At 39.6% G+C, this 19,202-nt stretch overlaps 1 protein-coding gene across 13 annotated transcripts in view; it reads left to right on the forward strand.

Moving 5' to 3' along the window:
• The window catches only part of FYN (FYN proto-oncogene, Src family tyrosine kinase), a 112,967-nt gene that overhangs the window by 45,090 nt on the left and 48,675 nt on the right, over nt 1-19,202 (forward strand). For 6 of the 13 annotated variants that reach the window (XM_077926079.1, XM_077926078.1, XM_077926084.1 and 3 more), the window contains 2 exons: nt 11,487-11,559; nt 17,445-17,532. The exons of 1 other annotated variant lie outside the window; for it this stretch is intronic. The gene's annotated coding sequence lies outside the window, so the exon portion shown is untranslated. The remainder of the gene's footprint in view (nt 1-11,486; nt 11,560-17,444; nt 17,533-19,202) is intronic. 6 more of the 13 variants (XM_077926082.1, XM_028723197.2, XM_028723201.2 and 3 more) reach the window with 1 other exon arrangement.

The raw sequence follows: 19,202 nt of genomic DNA on the forward strand, positions 1-19,202 counted from the left end.
GTCCAATACATGCAAGGAAAATAAATATCTGAAAAGCACACAATATGCATTCCCAAAACTTGAGCTTTGATGGCCCTATACACTAAAGGCATTTAACTTGGAAGGCCCTAGGACTTGTCCATGTGCACAGAATATACTCTCATGGGCACAAAAGGCTTTTCAGGGCTGCGGTACAAATAAGAATTGGATTGGGCAATGGCATGCTGAGGCATGTCATCAAAAATGTATGTTCTGTGTAGACTGTGAAGGAAGCTACGTAGAAAGCTTCAATGAAGGAAAATTGTAAATCCCAATGTGTAGGGATGCCATGTGTGATAATCACATGGCTGTGGTGGGAAGGTAAAGGGCGTTTCCATGTTCTTTGGTTTCCGTCATGGTGTTCTGTTGCACCAGAAGCGGTTTAGTCATGCTGGCCACATGACCTGGAAAGCTGTCTGCAGACAAACACCTGCTCCCTCAGCCTGAAAGTGAGATGAGCGTTACAGCCCCATAGTCACCTTTGACTGGACTTAACCGTCCAGGGGTCCTTTACCTTTACCTATTTACCTATTTTACTTTATGCAAGATTTACAGGAGCCAGTAAACTGCATGCAATTGTGTCTTTGCAGGCACAACACGTATGTGCACAAGGTGTAGTAGGCAGATATTCAGTCATCACGTACTATGTGTGGGTTTTAACACTCTTTCCTGCGCCGAATTGCTTTCCAGACAGGAAATGTGTCACATTGTGACAGAGCACTCATGCGAACCACAAACGCTCTTGAGTCTAGGCCGATGAAAAACATCAGCGTAGCAAGTAGTAAGAAGCCAGCCATAGGCCCAGTAAGTGCATGAATTGTCTTGGATCCAAATGTGAATTGCAGTCCACAAAAATTTCTAATGCTGGTTGTAAATGTAATTAGATTACGGCATTTTTAAAAATACAATTCTAAAATATTGGATAAATATATGTTCTCCTTGAAAGCAACAGGAATTTTGGACTTGCAACATGGACAGACATTTTGCTCTTATGTTTCTTAAGCACTCAATATTTTAAGGAATGGTAGGGTGTAGTTCAGTCTTGACCATGGGGTGGCTCATGGTAACACTGCTACAAATAACGTGAAATGCAATTCTTAAATCTACCTGCTTAGCTTAAATTTACTACTTGTGGACATGCTTTAGCCCTGATACTCAGTGGTGTAGATGAGGGAAGGTGGTTCTAATGAACTACTGTGAAGCACAGCTCTGTAAATGGGCTTCCTAAAATAATATCAGAAAAGCCTTCTATTTCAATCAGGCTGCTTGTCTGACATGGGAAGGGAAGGGGAAGAACACATGATATTCCTGCAAAATGCCCCAGGTTCAGTTCCCAGGATCCCCAGTTAGAAGGATCACAGATACCAGCCTGGGAAAGACTTGACCCAAGACCTTGGAGAGGTGATACCAATTAGAACAGACAGTACAGTGGAGGATGGAACAATGGTCAGAGTTGGTGTAATGCAACTTCATACCTTCAATTCATGATTCTGAAATTCAACAAAGCTCATCTTGTTGTTTGTTAAAAAAAAAAAAAGCAAAATCCTCAGAATGAAATCACACTTAAATAACAGTAAAGCGCCAAGTAAAGTTACAGGGTAAACAGTGTTTCCGTGCTCTGTGGCTTCCGTCACGGTGTTCTGTTGCACCAGAAGCGATTTAGTCATGTTGGCCACATGACCCGGAAAGCTGTCTGCAGACAAATGCTGGTTCCATCGGCCTGAAAGCAAGATGAGCACTGCACCCCATAATCGCCTTTGACTGGACTTAACCGTCCAGGGGTCCTTTACCTTTTACCTTACAATTCATGCAAATAATATAGTGGTTTTTAAAAAATTGAAAGGCCAAACAACATATCAGAAAAAGGCTGAATTGAAATACATGCCAAGAGAAAGTGGACCCAGTGAGTGTCTCTAGTACATCCCATAGCCTGAGGGGAACCACCAGGAAGGACCATCGTCTGTAGGAAACGAATTCTTAACAGGACCACCTCTAATGATCTTAAAGTGTATGGAGAGATGGTGGTTCTTAAGATAGCCTGGTACTAAATGATGTAGATGTTAATAGTAACTAAATACCATCATTTCTGCAGTGTTTGAGAACCAGAATAGATATTGAGAATAGAATAATATGTTTCCAGTGGCCGCTCTGTATTGCAACATCTGAACATAATAAAAAGTTACTATACCTTGGTCTGAGCCTATGTCTGTGATCTAGCAACTGGAGTCTTGTAACTCTAGCAGCCCCAGTGCATCTTCGGAGCTCTGCTTCTGCGATTCTTTTTTGAACAAAAGACAAAGGCTTCTGCTGTTCTTTCCTACATGAAGAAAAAAAGTTTGGCTTGTGAGGTAGATTTCTCTACACACACACACACACACACACACAAGAGAGAGAGAGAGAGAGCGCCTCTCTGTACAAAAACAGAAAGTCCTTTTAAATTTGATTAAATCCTTAGTAGATCTAAGGGAATGAAATGGCCTGCAAAATGCATTTACATTTTTTGAATTAGTATGTGCAAGTGGACAATGATGTTCTTCTTCTGCTCTTGGAAAGTGATTTGTACTGAGCACTTGATCTGTGGACCATATGAACTGTGTGGCTGATAGACTAGTAGTAACTGCAGTAGATACTGCAGCAAAATATTATTTCCCTGATTAGAACACAACAGAGAGAGTCCTAAGCAATCAGCTCTGAAATGAAAAATAATTGATAATACTGTGCAAGTATAAGAATGCTGCTGTGTTCAGCACAGTTTTGCCGGAAACACAGTGAGATTTTGTGTCTGCTGGTGGCAGAATATGTGTAATGGAACAAGAACTTGTAAGTTGTAAGTTATTGGGATTCAAAAGAGTTTTCAAGTTGTGAAATGTGATTTCTTAAAAAGGGCAGTCACCAAGTATGGTTCAAGCTATAAACAACTCACTCTATTGACATAAGTTCATTCTTTGAAAGAATCCTATAAATGGGGGTTTTGTTCCCATCTGCAAAATGCTTGGTATGTGGCTGCCTCATAGTATGTGCCTGTTTCAGTGTGAGCTCTTGTCTCCTCAAGGGCAAGCGGGGAAGACTATATAGTGAATTATTTGTAATGCAGTTAGCTTAGCTATCTTGTAAGGAGTTATAATTTCTAGGTTCGACTTTCACATAAGGCATACTATAAATTTAAACAAATGAATTAACACTTTTGACAGTTTACATGATCAGTTGTTTTGGACTAACATCAATCCCTGATCTTGTCTCGGTTTCAATATTTGTTGTGGTTGGAGGAGGGGGGGATCAGCAGCTAAAATGATTTTTAAGAGAAAGCAGGGGTTGTTGACTTGTGTTTCTTTCATTCAGCGTAAAGAGATGATGCCTGAATAAAAATGGAGGCAAGTGGAACTTGCAATGAATTGTTTAGTGTGCCACAATGGCTGATCGCATTCTGTGACCCCTGAGCATGCTTTCAATTTGATCTAACTCTGTACACAGTTTGTGACAAGTTTAGAAGGCGACTGTCTTCCTGTTAACTTTGGTAGCCTCCTGGCTACACTCTGAAACATTTGGTATGAAGTTTTTTATTATGGAATTGTTTTGAAGTCATGAAGGATTCCTGCCTGCTTTTTTTTTTTTTTGTATTATGCTAGAACTTGATGCTTTTTATACCCAAGGAATTATAACAACTTTCATTCTCATGAATGATAAAACACTCTTTCTAACTGGAGGCAAACAGTAGTTTAAGAAAGTTGAGCACAGTGTGAGAGAAGCATTGTTTCTCATGGTATACATTCTCATTTATTTTGACCTGCTGCCATCTTCGGCCCGACTTGTTGTGCAGATTAAAAAAAACCTACCAATAAGTTGTGACCAGATAGAACAGTGGGATTAGTATACATGCCACAGGCAGTAATACTTTTCCCATCCCAATTTCAACACTCATAAGTGGGAGGAAAAACACCATACTCTGTCTGCCGTTTATAATATGCAATTTAGAAAGCTCTAAAAACAACAACAAAACAGTTCATCTCAAATCTAATGAATACAAATGTCTTCTGCAGCCTAAGCATAGCCCCTTGCTTGAATGTTTTGTTGTCTTAATTTCTTAATCAGACCACTGAATTTAAATGCTTAAATATTAGCAATTTTTTTACAGATTGAATTGTTCAGACTTGCAAGGCACAGCTAGGAGATAACAGTGGCAATTAGGGGAACTACTTGAGGCATGCCTAAAGGCTTGTGTGTCCTGCAGGACTTTCTTGGAAAAGCAACATCCATCCATCATGCTGTAGCATAAACTGATTCTGAAGCACTATTGAACTTCAAAAGTGGTGTAGAAATGTAGTATGTGAGACTGATGTTGTGGCCCCAGGCACAGTAAAGCAATGGGTGGTGGGCCAAGGCATGGTGAAATTGCAAATAAACAGAGGACAACCACTTGGGATATAAAACAGGCCACAACTTTATTGATTACAGGCACATGCCTTGGGTGTGTATCCTGGCTCAAATTGCCTGTCTGCTGCTTTATTGTTTGACAGGCTTAACCGAGCTTAAGGGTTGCCCTATGATGTACATCAAATCAGGGCAATCCCGCTCAATATTGGTGATGCTGTGGCCCTTCAGCGCCCATCTGGGTGTCTGGACAGAAGCACCCCCACCCTGGATTCATTTAACAGGATACCTTGATTTCTTGGACCGGGGGGGGGGCGCGCTCTCAGCCCACCATCCATACAGACTAAGGATCCAACCTAATACTTTATCCACCACACAAGTTAGTCCCTTCCCACTGACTCACTGCCAAACCAATTGCATCTTCAACCAATCCCTGCTGCTATTACACACACTGAGCAGCTAGCCCTCATTTCCCCCTGCAGAAAGTGCACCCCAGTGGGTCTGTATAGAGCCCCATTGTCAAATCTAATGCCAAGGTGACAAATCACCTGACCCTAGAGTGCCAACACTCCGCGCTGCACTACCCTGTTCATTTTCTTCCAAGTGTGATTGACTTGTGCAGGCTCCAAAGCACTGCTCCTGTTCTGTCATTCCAACGGTTCTGACCATATAATTATCATTACAGTTATGATCAGGGCATCTGGGGAACCCACCACTGCAATGCACAACGTCAGCCAAGGCAGCAGGCCATCGCATGTCATACCCCTTAGGCCAAATCATGGAGTATGGGCCCAGGCATTCAGCCCAATATGTTGGCCCCATGGTGTCCAATGCACAATGCTGTGAACGCAGATCCACCCACCCACCCCAGGTGGCCTGGAGACTTCCTCTGCCACTGAGACTTTGGGTTCTCATTCACTTTCTTGCCGACTCCTACATACTTGCAACTGTCTATGGCTGGAAGCCGTAGTGCTACCTGGAGTGAGAAGGATACTATAAAACATGCCTGGTATTTTCATGTGTTTCTAGCAGTATCTGCGGTACTCTGAAGCCACTTAAGAGAAGGTTGCATAGACATTTCTTCTATTCATTTTAAGGCCATGATTCAGTAGTGTGCAGTAGTGTTCATTTGCAGGCCCTATTTCATCCATGACCAGTTCCTCACCACTTAATTATGTGATACAGTTGTGTTTGCCACTTGATCTTAAACATAATCTACTTCATTATGAAATGTTTATCATTGCAGTTCTTAGATGTGTTAAGATATGTATAGTATTCTCTTTGTTTTTCAAGGGTGCATTTTTGTCATATGAAAACTATCCTACGTGATAGCACCTGACATCTACCTAAAACAAGGAAAGCAGTTTGTCTTGCTATCTTGATTTCACCACTATAACATTTTGCATTGTCAGGAGAAAGATCTGGCTTGTCTAGACTTGCTGTATATAGTAATATTGTTGTGATGTTACAGTTTGCTGAAGCTTGGGGAAAGAGATAATTTCCCTCAGAAGATTCCTGGTTGCTGTGTTTGGAATCACCCTACTGATCCTACCTTTCGGTTTGGGCTTTTTTCATATTATAGAACCTTAATTATTGCAATTATTGTTTTAAAGCAAGAATGGAGAACCTGTGGCCCTCCAGATGCTGCCAGACTACAGCTTCCATCATTCCTGGCCATGCTCTATGCTACTGATGGGAGTTGTAGTTCAGTAATATCCAGAGAGGTTAGCCATCCCTGTTTCAATTGTACATCAATTTTTATTTCAATGTGAGCTGGGTTTTTGTATTGCTTTGTCATTCTCTCTGGAATCCTTTGGAATTAAGGGCAATCTAAAGATCTAATAAATAATAATAGGTGTTATCATTATCTAAAGCAACATATATCTGTTAGAATCATAAAGGGCCCAAGCCTTTCCAGTTCTGCTAAGCATCTTTCATGGTTACGATTACGTTTGTCTTTTCAGCATATGTTGGTGCCCTCTAGGTGGAAAATTCCTTTTGTATTCATATTGGATTTGAACTTGTTATTATGTATGCAATTGTTAATTTATTTTTAATTGTTTTGCAAAATCACTTTGAAATGCTTCATAGGAAATGATTCGTAAATGAAACAAATAATCACAATAATATAATAATACCATTATGGGGAACAAATATTGATCTGTCCTTATCAGTGCTTCTTCTGGACTGTTTTTAGCTGCTACCCATAAAATGAGTAGCAACATAACAGCAAAAACTGAGAACTGTATTCCCAGAGATAGCTTGTGCTTTTTCCCCACACACAAAGCACTAAAGGTGGCTAACAATAAAAACATAACATAGATAATATAATTACAAATTAGAGCACTCATTTGCATCATCATTTGGTAGCAATACAAATGATTTACAGTGCATAATAATAGAAATAATATTAGGGAATGCTTCAACTTGATTAATATTCCAAATCCAGAGTTTGGGAGTGAGGAGGAAGGGGGCAGAGGAACTTACTGATCTAGAGTTGTTTCTTAGAATCATGAAACTGTAGAATTGGAAGGGACCCTGAGGGCCATGCGTCAGAGTTGCTTAAATCAGATTCAGTGGCCTTCAGCGTTTCATGGTTTCGGTTTTCCATTCCAGATTTAATAAACCATACTTTTTAAGCTGGGAAGAACTATTCTGGTTAATTTACCAACATTAAACCAGGGTTCCACATTTTGAGGAGAGAGGGGGAGATGTGAGCCCTGTGCATGTTCCTGGTTTCATAAACCATGGTTTATGATGCCTGGAGCATTACATCTGAACCAATATCTTCTGCATTAGCATGGCCCAGACTTGCAAACAAAAATATCTTGGTACCACTGTAAGGGCTGCCTCTTGGAATCTGAATATATCATACAATATTGTATTCGGCTTTTCTTCAGATTTGTTCCATTTTTTAAAATTAAAAAAAAAGGTGAGGTTATCTAACCAATTTCATTGGCAGTTACGGCAAGCATTTTTCTTTTGCAAAAGCTGAGCTACTGTGTAGCTAACAAGCTAATTAACATAAGCAAGATAATTATTTGCAAATTTATTAGAGTTTCTGAGCAGAACAGGAAGAAGTCAGAGGGAAATAAGAAATTCCAGTAATTATTGTTTTCTGCTTTGCATAATGTGATCTGAATGAAATCAAGTAATAAAACGTCTCATTTATCTTTAGACTTTCCTTTCACTGTGGTTTGGGGGTATAAGGATTCTAGGTCAGGGGAAAATATAGTTGTTGCCTTGGTTTTCATATCTATTAGACATGGGAAAATTCTTTCTCCTTAGTGTTTATAGCTGGGGAGCGGTGGACAGTAGAAATGCACACGTTGAGGCTTTGGCTCATAATATATATCTATATATTTCTTTATCTGTGTTTTCTATCTACTTCAGTGCTGATCTGTCACAAAATACACTCTGAAATAGTAATCTGGCCTCCCAAAAATAAGTGAATCAGCATTAGTCTATAAGAATACACTACTTATTGTTTATTCTGTACATACACCACAGCTCTTTTCATACTTAATTTATGTGCCGACTCTATAGTTTGCTGAACAAATCAGATATCACTCCATTGGTTTGTCAGCATATTCTTTTTTTTTTAAAAAAAAGCCACTAGTCTTGTTACTAGTAGTTCAGAAAACACAAGTCCAATATGGTAGGGGATGAACATCCCTGAATACAGTGGGTTGTGCCGGATGTTCTTAAGTTACAACATCATAATTTGTTGATCACTGTTTTTGGGTACTGTACTTGAAACAAAAATCAAGTACAAAAATAAAAGATTTCTACTTCATTCTTGCAAAGCCTCTAGGAGCGTATTATTCAACCATAGCCAACATATTATTTAAACATGACCATAATACATTTTAAAAAATCAAAATAAAACAAAGCAGCAGAAAAAGGATGGCTTAGATTTGAAGAAGAAAAAATACACAAATAGAAGCTCATGGAAGGGTTTTTTTTCCTTTCCCTCTGAACACCCTCCCCTTTGTGCTGTGAAAAGGTTCCTGAACAGCATGAGAACGGCATGGGGAGCTGGTGTTGGAAGAAGGAATTACCCAAAACCAGACAGAGGCATTTTGCATGAGGGAAACTCTCATTTTACACAATTCAAGAATTCACTTTGTGATTCTTAGGATGCAAACAATTGCAAGTCAAGTTAAAACACACTGTAAAAGCCAGCAACAAAAAGATCTGCCCCCACCCCAGAAGTCTTTACCTGATACCCAGAAGATGCTGGAAAACCTCCCTGTGGAGAGAGTGTCACAGGCAGGGCAGCTGTCACAGGTTACAACCTGCCTAACATCTAAAGAAGGACCCAAAGACTAACCTCCAAGGAGAATCTTAATTGCAGGGCATGCTAATGTGGGATGAAGTCATATCTCGTGTGTGTGTGTGTGTGTGTGATTAAAACATAGATAATAGAACTCTTTTTACATATGCCATTCAAAATATATTTAAAAAACTCCCCTGTGAAGCACTCTTGCCACTCATGCAGAGACTCCATTTTATTTATTTATGTATTTATCTTGCATATTTATGTATTTACATTCATATCCTGCCTTTCTTTCGTCATGGAACGCAAGGTGGAAATACATGTGGTTTCCAGGCAATCTCTCATCCAAGCACTGATCAGACAGAGGCAGTGACCTCACGTGCCTTCATTCAGACCATACCCTGAGATATATAAAGACCACTATAACTCTTGCCTCCCCAACATCTGCCCTAGGTACTCAGCAGCTCTCCTCACACTCTAGATTGTATCATGAATGTTCACTTCAAGGAAACGCCATGACTGCCTCGTGGCTTCTATAGAACCACGCACACTTTCCTTGAGATGTGTTATTTGGTGTAATAAGCTGGTTTACTGATTTTTGTGATGAATTTTGTACTTTCGGGTTGGGTTTTTGTTGTTGATCTTATGCTGTTCATTGCCATAGTATTTTTTTCTTAAAGCCAGCAATACATTTTTCCAGGGGAAGGGGAAATAAATAAGGCACTTTTCAGAGTAACAGTATTTCATGTAGGGGCTTAAGGAAAATGCAGTTCCTGGATTGCTTTATTGTGCATCTCAAGAGAGCCTCTCCTTGAAATGAATAGTTGAGCTGTGGCAGAGCATATGTGGAGTGGGCATGGGTGAGAAAAGAGCCATACTGACCTCTAATGAAGCCGGTCTATAGCCTGGTTCACAGGTCAAATTAAACTACAGTTTGAAACAAACAATGGTTTAATGTGAATAAGAAGCTTGCTAGTACACCGTGTACAGGTGTCCCCATGGTGCTCCTTCTGCACTGCTGCTGTTTCCGTATCATAAACAAACCAAACCAATGTTATCAAAACCTGGGCTGCTGGGTTGATTCTTCCCCAACAAACTACATGCGGTAACCAAGGGTTCTTGACACACCACTCATGGTTTTTTGGGGAAAACAAACCATAAGCCTAGGTTGAGATGACACAACTCTGCCAGATGACACAGACCATGGGTCAGCAAACTTTTTCAGCAGGGGGCTGGTCCACTGTCCCTCAGATCTTGTTGGGAGCTGGACTATATATATTTGGGGGGGGGGGATGAACGAATTCCTATGTCCCACAAATAACCCAGAGATGCATTTTAAATAAAAGCACACATTCTACTCATGTAAAAACACCAGGCAGGCCCCACAAATAACCCAGAGATGCATATTAAATAAAAGGACACATTGTACTCATGTAAAAACATGCTGATTCCCGGACCGTCCGCAGGCCAGATTTAGAAGGCGATTGGGCCAGATCCGGCCCCCGGGCCTTAGTTTTCCTACCCATGACACAGACACTCTGCTTTGCTTCATGGCAGTAGCAGGAGGTGTGCCCTGGGAACAAGTACTCTGCTAATTCACATTAAAGCATAGTTAATTTAAACCTATGTTTAATTAATGGGATCTGTGAACTGGGCCTTTGTGGCCAAGCAGGATTATGCCTTCAGTCTTTAGTCATGTGTACCTTAAACACAATTGTTATCCTTCTCTCAATGCTGAGGAAACAGTTTTGAACTAACCGTAGAGAATGTACTGTACCTCTGTTCTCTTCCTTAATCTTCAGGCATTCAATGGCATTGTACCTCATTCTCCAACCACTCCAAGATCTTGTTTGCTCTGTTTCTCAAATCTTATACTACCACAAGACACAGGCTCTTCTTTTCCCCAATGATTATTGCCATAAAAATTGTTCTGACAGCGCTGCTTGTCTGCACTGCAAGCTGTTCTGTCTATGTATATAGCCCAAGGAAAGAACTCAAGTAGCTGCCATGAAAAAATTAGTTAACTTTGGTGAAATAGTGGCACCTGTTCATTTTACCGTTCTTACTTCTTACAGTGCCCAAGTTATGCCATGTCTGTTTGTATGGCCTTCAGTAACTGGAAAATTGTTTCCAGTTATGATCATAGACTTATTGTATTGCTTATTTTTTGATTTTGTATAACGATAAAGGGTAAACCAGTTGCAGCAAACTGTAACTTTACAAAAAGATACAATTGCAGCTGTAACAATTTGCTGAGTGTGGGAAAGCAATTTGCAGACTTCCATTCTTACAACTACTTTGTTGCACATGATTGAGACACTTTATTGCTATGTGAAACACCAACATGCCAATAACTGAGCAGGTCTGAAGGAATTAATTGTATTTATTGTAACACTTTCCCTTGCTGGATGGGGCCTTTTAACAATATGTGAAAATTCCAATTATGTCGGCATTGTAATTTTGAAGGGTACGTTATTTTTGGTTTTATCACAGACCATATGTTTTGTTAATAACGCTCAATCCCAAGTATACCTTTTACAAAGAGGAAAAATCAATACTGTGAAAGAAAGATTGGACAATGCCTTCATCCACTGGTTCTGCTCTCTTGGCCGTTGGTAACTCTATAGCGGCATTTTTAAAAAAAATGAAAAACAGGTCAACTCCCTGTGTTGGTGTTATGCTCCAGTCCCATCACTGGTGCACAGCCTGATCCAAAGATTGTTATAAAAGGAGTTTTGTTAGAAACACCAGAGTTGTTCGGCACTGTGTAAGTAAATAATGATGGAAGTACATAACTGAGCAATTCCCTCTTTTGTTGCAGGTCCAGTCTTACAGAAGCTCTTGAAAAAATGTGGTGAATAAAAACTTGCTCTGTTTACAGGGGGGAAATTCTGGTAAGCAACTCTATATCTTACGCTTTTGCAGTTGTGCCCATTAAATTGTTTCAACTGTTCTGCTTTAATTTCTACTTAGATAGGAAACCTATAATTTGGTTACTGGTGTGGGCAGTATTTTCCTCCTTTTGTATTTTCCTTTATTTTAGTTTTGCATGAAGACTTTTGGGTTATAATGAGAAGTCTTGAAAGAAATCAAGCTGAGCCTTGAGGCAAGGAATGCACTAGACAGTTTAATTTCTGAAACAGCTTCCACTTATTGTGCTGTGGCTTTTATAAAGTACTTAAAAGCCTTGGAGCTAAAATCTAAGGGAGGGATATTATAAAGGTTTGCCTTAAAAAAGAAATTTCCTATGGCATCATGCAAACTAGTATTATGGTTCAGATAGAACTATTTTTAAAAGGTTGATATAAATGATTTTGTAACAGTGTGGAGACTGACATACTGCATCTGTTTCTTATCTCTTGTACCATGTCTTTTTTTATAGAGGACTGATTTTGTATAATGTTACTCCTTGTTATATCAGACAATGACATATAAAACTCCCTAGAGATGATCCATGCAGATTTCTCATTGGAGGATAGGACTTCCCATATAATTCAACTTTTTGTCCATCAGTGTGCTGACTGAAATTAGTAACTCTTGTTAGAGGCTTGGAAAGAGGTGAAAGATATTAGTGTCTAAACAATTGGGTTTTTTCCCCTCCTACCCCTCTCCCTGGACAGAAGAGTAATAAATCTATGTGTAGATGGTAGTTGCCAGTCATCAGAGTGTTCATTTGAATACTTTATAAAAGGGGTGCCATATTTCAGCAAAATCGTCCGTATCAGTTGCCATCATTCAGGGCATGGACTCTCTTAGTTTTTCAGATAAAGCAATATCCATACGTTCTGTTTCCATTGTGTGATGTGTAGATGATCCAGTCCTTTCCAATTTTTTATTTATATTTTTGCTATGAGCAATCATGCTGCTACCAGAATAAAAGTGATAAGTTCCTTGTGCAATAATTTGAGTGATTTAAAAAATGTTAATAAACCTAGGCATGGGTTGCATTGTACATTGTGATTCATACTTTTGCTTATTTCTGTAAATAACCTTTCCCCAAATGGCTGCACAAATTCCCATGTCCATCACATATGGAAAGTCATGCCAATTACCTTGCATTATCTCCAGCATGCTGAAGAGGGTGTTTTCTCTATATAGCTGAGTCTTATAAGTGTTAAATGCCATGTATCTATTAACTAAAAAAATAGCCCATGGGGGGGGGGGGAAATCACAAGCACCACTTTGCTCTCTCTTCTACCCTTTTGCTGCCTGCTTAGCAGGACTTTGGAGATCTTACATCCTCTGCCATCAGTTTTCACCCTACACAACCGTTCAGTAGGATTGCTCTGCAAAAGCAACATAGATTCATTTCCATATCACTAAGCATGGCATACTAGTGCCTTGACATAATTATGTGATTTATTTAAATATATTTATGGCTTTTCTGTACGCTCATATGCACAACCTCAACAGTAAGGATGTGGCCTCAGTGACAAAACTACACATTGCTTGCTGACTAAAAGATCTCTCCAGGTTTTTCTTTTAATCTCTTTGGCACATGAATTATGAAAACAGCATTGGAGCTTGGTGTGATTTAAAAAAAAATGAATAACACATGATGAAATCTTTTTATAGGGTTGCTTATTAATCAGGTTGCTGAGCTCAAATTAAGGCAGAAGCCTGGGAAAGCATCCCAGCTGACCAGTAACAGGAACTGGAATAATGATGCTCATGTGCTAGGTTAAAAAAAAAATTCCCAGGAGGACTTTCATCATAGCTATTTAAAAAGAAGCATCTGTTCTATGTATGCATAGCACTTGGACTTAGGATGTTTTCCTGCGTATTGTCTCATTTCTCAAGGATTATTTGGTTCTGATGGTAGTACTGAAGAAAGATAATTATGGGCAAGATAGTTGTGGTCATTGATAGGATTTGTTCATATAAATCATAAGGTAGAAAAGCTTATCTAGTATGATATTGGTGCAAAGTTTTATATTAATACTGTTTCAAAGGATGATTCTGCATTCTTTCTAATGCCTATTCAGTATTTTAAATACTGTGAATAGGAACAAAAATACTTATTCAATGTAGGATTTTATTTATAATAAACATTTGGTATCTTAACCCTCCATCAGTATAGCATCCTTAGCCAATTACCAGTAGCCATTTTCAAAATGAAGGCCCCCAAAATGAAGCAGGGGAAAACCATAGCACAATAGTAAGACATGTGTTTTGCAAGGCAGAAGTCCCTAGGTTCAGTCTCTGGCATCTCCAGCTGTAAACACTGGGTAGGTAGTAATGTGAATGCCTCTGCCTGAGGGTTGAATCAGATGCAACATTCAAAGTGGGATTAAATTTAATATGTCCAGTTATTTTATTCTAAATAGCATTAATAGGGGAGGAGGGAAGACCAGGATTGGGGCCGTGGAACATGGGGAAGGAGGGCAAGCCTTTCCCCCCTTACCATAAACCTTATGAAGAAGCACCCCCTTAAAGCTGTTGGTTAGCCCCAAAAAGGAAGCTGTCACTGGCATGTTGGCAGACGTCTGTGCTCTAGAATTCAGCTGCTTTCTGACAGTGATCTGGATCTCAGTGTGCCCAACTTTATGAGTGGTGGTCAACTAAATTTTACTCAGACCAGATCCATTTTAATTAATGCCCCTAAGTTATGTTCTAGGTACACAGTATGTTGACACACACATTCATGCTGAGACTTCGCTGTCAAGAGTGGCTCAGGATTATATATCCACCATGACATGTCCCAAATATATTTCATGCCACCCACATTATGGGGCAAACTCTGGACTTCTCATCTTTATCTCCCCTTCTTTTAAAGCTCTCACTTTGTGGAAAGCTTTGATTTTAAAGCCAAGTCTGCCTCAATAGCTGTGCCAGCACAGAATCACATCCTATATGGGGTTGGGGGAGAGAGGCTGTGCCTCTTCAGATATTGTTGGGCTCAAGTTCCCACCATCCCTGGCTGTTGCCCATGCTGCTGCTAGAAGTTGGAATTCAACGTCTGAAGGACCCTTGCCATGTGGGGAGATATGGCACAGGGGAGCCCAGTGCTGCCACTGCTTTTGACACAGAGCAAACACCATGATCACCATGATGTTGCAGTGAAACTGTGATACATCTAGCATGAACCCAGTTAAGAGCACATAACTTGATTTTTCCTTGATGTGCAATCTGTGGGCAAGTTGCAATATGAAGGAACAGGGTTGGTGGGTATTTCTGGAGAGCTTGGCAACCAGCCTGAATAACATCTTGCATATCTGACATCTTTGGAGGATTTTAATAGAATAGAATATCTTCTGCTTTGTACTTGTGGGGGCGCTGTGCTAAGGGTTAAAAAAACAAAAAACCTGCCACAAAACCGAACAGATTTTGCTCACTGAAATCCAAATATAGTTTCCATTTAATATCCTTAGAAGTGGCTTGAACTGTAGATTGGCCCCAGAAATTATGGTTTCTTTCTTGTCCTTTCTTTAATAACACTTCTCTTTAATATGCTCAGAAGTGGCTTGAATTCTAGAAAGACCCCAGAAATTGTGGCTTCTTTCTTTTCCATTTTTAAAATAACGTTTTCTCTTTAACGTGCTGACAGATCATCCATTTCTAAGTATTAGGTTTGTCTGTATCTGCATTGTTAAGGTTTTGCGTTGAGAGGTGGGAGAGAAGCCTTATTTTTCCAGAAGTGAGATTATTTTTGTTGTTTATGCATTTTGTACACTTTACCACTACTAACAAGAGCCTTAGCAGTGGCTAAGGGGAGGGGGGGAGGAGATGCTTTTAAATTATTTGCCATCTCAACCCATTACGATGGTTTATTTATTTAAATCTCAATAAATCAGTAGTAAAATCCCCAAGTGTACTATCTATTATTAATCAGTGCGATTTTGAAACTTGCATCACTCTTATTTTAGCTGTACTCCCTTTTTTCCACCCTTGTTTGGATTAGTATTTCCAATACTAGTGTGATATGATTTAGGGGCTGCTGCACCATATATTTCAATATATCTACCTACCACCTTACAGTGGTACCTCTGATTATGTACTTAATTCGTTCCGGAGGTCCGTTCTTAACCTGAAACTGTTCTTAACCTGAAGCACCACTTTAGCTAATGGGGCCTCCCACTGCTGCCACGCCGCCGCCGGAGCACGATTTCTGTTCTTATCCTGAAGCAAAGTTCTTAACCCAAGGTAATATTTCTGGGTTAGTGGAGTCTGTAACCTGAAGCGTATGTAACCTGAAGCATATGTAACCCGAGGTACCACTGTAGAGGCAAATCTGGAGAGGCACAGTATTGGGGCTGGATTGCTTTCTACTCAAGTGGAGTGGAAGGGGGAATGAAGAGCAGGGGAAGGTGCACCTAAGCCTGAAACTTTATCCCTTCTTCGTTTCAGGAAATAACTAACAGTGCAATTCAAACCCACGACCTGCCAGGATAAGGGAGCTGGGATTCAGTGGATCCTAGGTCTTCCTGGCTTAGCTGGGGCTACACCAGTAGAAGTCCTTCACCCTGGCTAAGCTGGTGATGTGCCAGAGTAAGGCCCTCAGCTCAGCTCAGCTGGTGGAATTTAAGTTGGTAGAATTTATACTGACCAAAGGCCCCAAAAAGGGACATGGTCAGTGCAGGGTGGGGTAAGGAAAGACATACCTATTCTAGACCCCTTTCAGCTAGGACACGTGATCTAGTAACCCAGCAGAATTCAGCTGGCAAATGGTAGTGTCAGTCAAACTTCTCCTGAATGAAGTTTGGGATGGGGTATCTTACACTAGCGTAACTCATGTAACTTACACACTTTCTATAGTTAGGATTGCACTGTTAGAGCCATTTTGTTGTATAGAACTTGAGAAGCATATTGTACTTTCCAAATGTACAAAGCAGCTCACATTATCTTAGGAACAGCCCACTAAAGTAGATTGGTGTTGTTATTCTCATATTGCAGGGGCAAAGGAGTAAAAAAAACCTTCCCCAATTTCCAATCCAGATGGGGCCTCCTGCAGCAGCTATTTAGGAGCAGCAGAACTGTACACGCTACTCTGGGAGTAGGCCCCATTGAACTCAGTGGTACATACTACTGAACAGCATTGCACTGTTAAAAACATTTCTGCAATTAGTAAATGAGCGAATAACGTCACCTTTCTTTTGGTCCTGAGCTTGTTGCTAAAGCAAGGTTTAAACCAGCAAATTTCTCAAACTCATTCATCTATCTCAAAGTTGGCTAATCTTTCTTCCTCCAGATGTTGTTGGACTCCATCAGCCCCAGTCAGCATAGCTATTGGTCAGGGATGAGGAAAGTTGGAATTAAACATCATCTGAAGGGCTATCCCTCCTCTTGGTTTATATGTTAGCTCTCCAGTTATAATCCTGTTTATCATGTGGAATATAAACTGACTTAGATTCGAAGACAACTACGCATGAGGAAATACAGAAAATCTTATATGCAGAATAAATAAATAGATCCATTTACTATGACTCTTCAAATGCTCAACGTATATTTTCTTTGTAGTATTCAGGGTATATTTGAATTCAGTCCAGATGCTTAAGTGTAGTTTGTAATATTTTTTTATTTGCATTCATACATGTACCTGGTAATCTGGGAAGATCTAACTAAAGAGATTTATCGTGTGTGTGTCTGTCTGTCTGTCTGTGTGTCTGTGTCTGTGTGTGTCTGTGTGTTCACAAACCTTCAGTTTATTTCCAAACTATAGGAGGTTCAACTCATATTTCATTAATCCATTGGTTTGGGGAAGGCAAAATAGCTATCCCAGTCTAAAACTTGAATTTGTGCAATCACCTGTTGTTCTAAAAGTATTTTTGAATTATTTCAGGTTTACAGCAAAGTATGCAGATGAACTTTTACAGAGCTGGCACTGTTTTCTTCTGTGCACAAGAATGTGAAATACCTTCAGAAAAAAGGTATTTTTCACATAAGTGTCAATGTTTGCTCTGCTTCCATAGGAAATTTATTTAATTGTCAGCTGTATGTAAATAGCAGTAATGATCCCTTGTCAGCTGATGTGACAGCTGCAGACATGGCTCCTCTGTTCAAGACAACTGTACTATAGAGGATCTGCATTTAAATATCAACACAGGCTGCCTGTACGCAGACACATGTGCCACTCTGTTTTCTCATCAGTACTTTGATTGCTTTAAACCCCATGGGTAATTAGCATGATTGTTACTCAGAATATGCAGATAATCAATTAAATTAAATGCCACTGGCATTGGAAAAAGGTCATACCAGGTTTTCCTAGTCTTTTCACAACCCAAATGGCTATGAGAAAATAGTGTGTGTTTGTGTGTTACGTGATTCATTCTGTTTTTTCATATTTTGTCTTGATTTGGATTCTGTTCTAGTTCCTTGATAATATTTTGTTTTAAAAATGAAAGTTTCTTTCCCCAAAAGTAATTGCACATTTATTCAAACTCTGATTAAAACTATTTGGTTTAACTGTTAACAAAATTGATGAGCTTGATGCAGTGATTCCAGCTCTTCAAAATCTGATAGCCATTTACACTCAGTTTCAGATACATGCTGTCCTGTCCTACACAAGTTGACTTAATAATGTTTACTTCCAGCCACAAAAGCTGAACCAATATCTGTTCTTGTTGAGTACACCTTTTAAAAATGAAAGTTGTATTGCTTACCAAAATGTTTCCAAATATTTTGAGAACTCTATTCTTTTGATGAGAAAAGGCTGTGCTGAATGTTCTCCAATAAGAACTTTCCCCCTGAAATGAGGTGTGTGGTACTTAGGGGTTTAAATTAGGTGTGATTTTGGGTTTCTGATCCCCACCTTGAAAGAGCTTATCATTGGGGGGCTATTTTAAAGTATATTATAAATTTTATTATAGATTATATGTCATTATTGGCTATTAGGATACAATTCACTTTGCAAATCAGCATTTTAGGTTTGCTGGTATTGCTACATTAGGTTTGTTGCTTATGCCTTATGTACATGTATCTCATGAATGTGGAACATAAAGGAAAACTGCTTTAATATAAACTAGTAGCTATTGAGATTATATGTGGGGTGCTATGAATAAGCATTATGAAGTATTTAATTCAAGAGGTAAGGTCATTGTGCATGTCATCACTGAGTATGTGATTAAGCTGTAATTAATGTGCTAATTACATAGATTGGTTCTTATTCTAAAGGTTATAGAGGAAACCTAAATTCATGAATATGAATCCTTGAATAATCTGGAAATTGTAGAATGCACAACAGATGGGGCAATTAGTACTTAATGCCTGTTGGTAATGAAGAGGGATAGGGGGTTATAACTATACAGTGGTACTTCAGGTTAAGAAATTAATTCGTTCTGGAGGTCTGTTCTTAACCTGAAACTGTTCTTAACCTGAGGTACCACTTTAGCTAATGGGGCCTCCTGCTGCCACCGTGCCGCTGCAGCGCGATTTCTGTTCTCATCCTGAAGCAAAGTTCTTAACCCGAGGTACTATTTCTGGGTTTGCAGCGTCTGTAACCCGAGGTACCACTGTATCATGGAACACAGCAGGAAATTGTACCTCACAAACAAGTGTACTAGGGCTAAGGGATTCATTGTTAAGAAGAATGAATGCCTAG

Source organism: Podarcis muralis, chromosome 3 (assembly GCF_964188315.1).
Source record: "Podarcis muralis chromosome 3, rPodMur119.hap1.1, whole genome shotgun sequence".
In the NCBI taxonomy this organism is placed as follows: Eukaryota; Metazoa; Chordata; class Lepidosauria; order Squamata; family Lacertidae; genus Podarcis; species Podarcis muralis.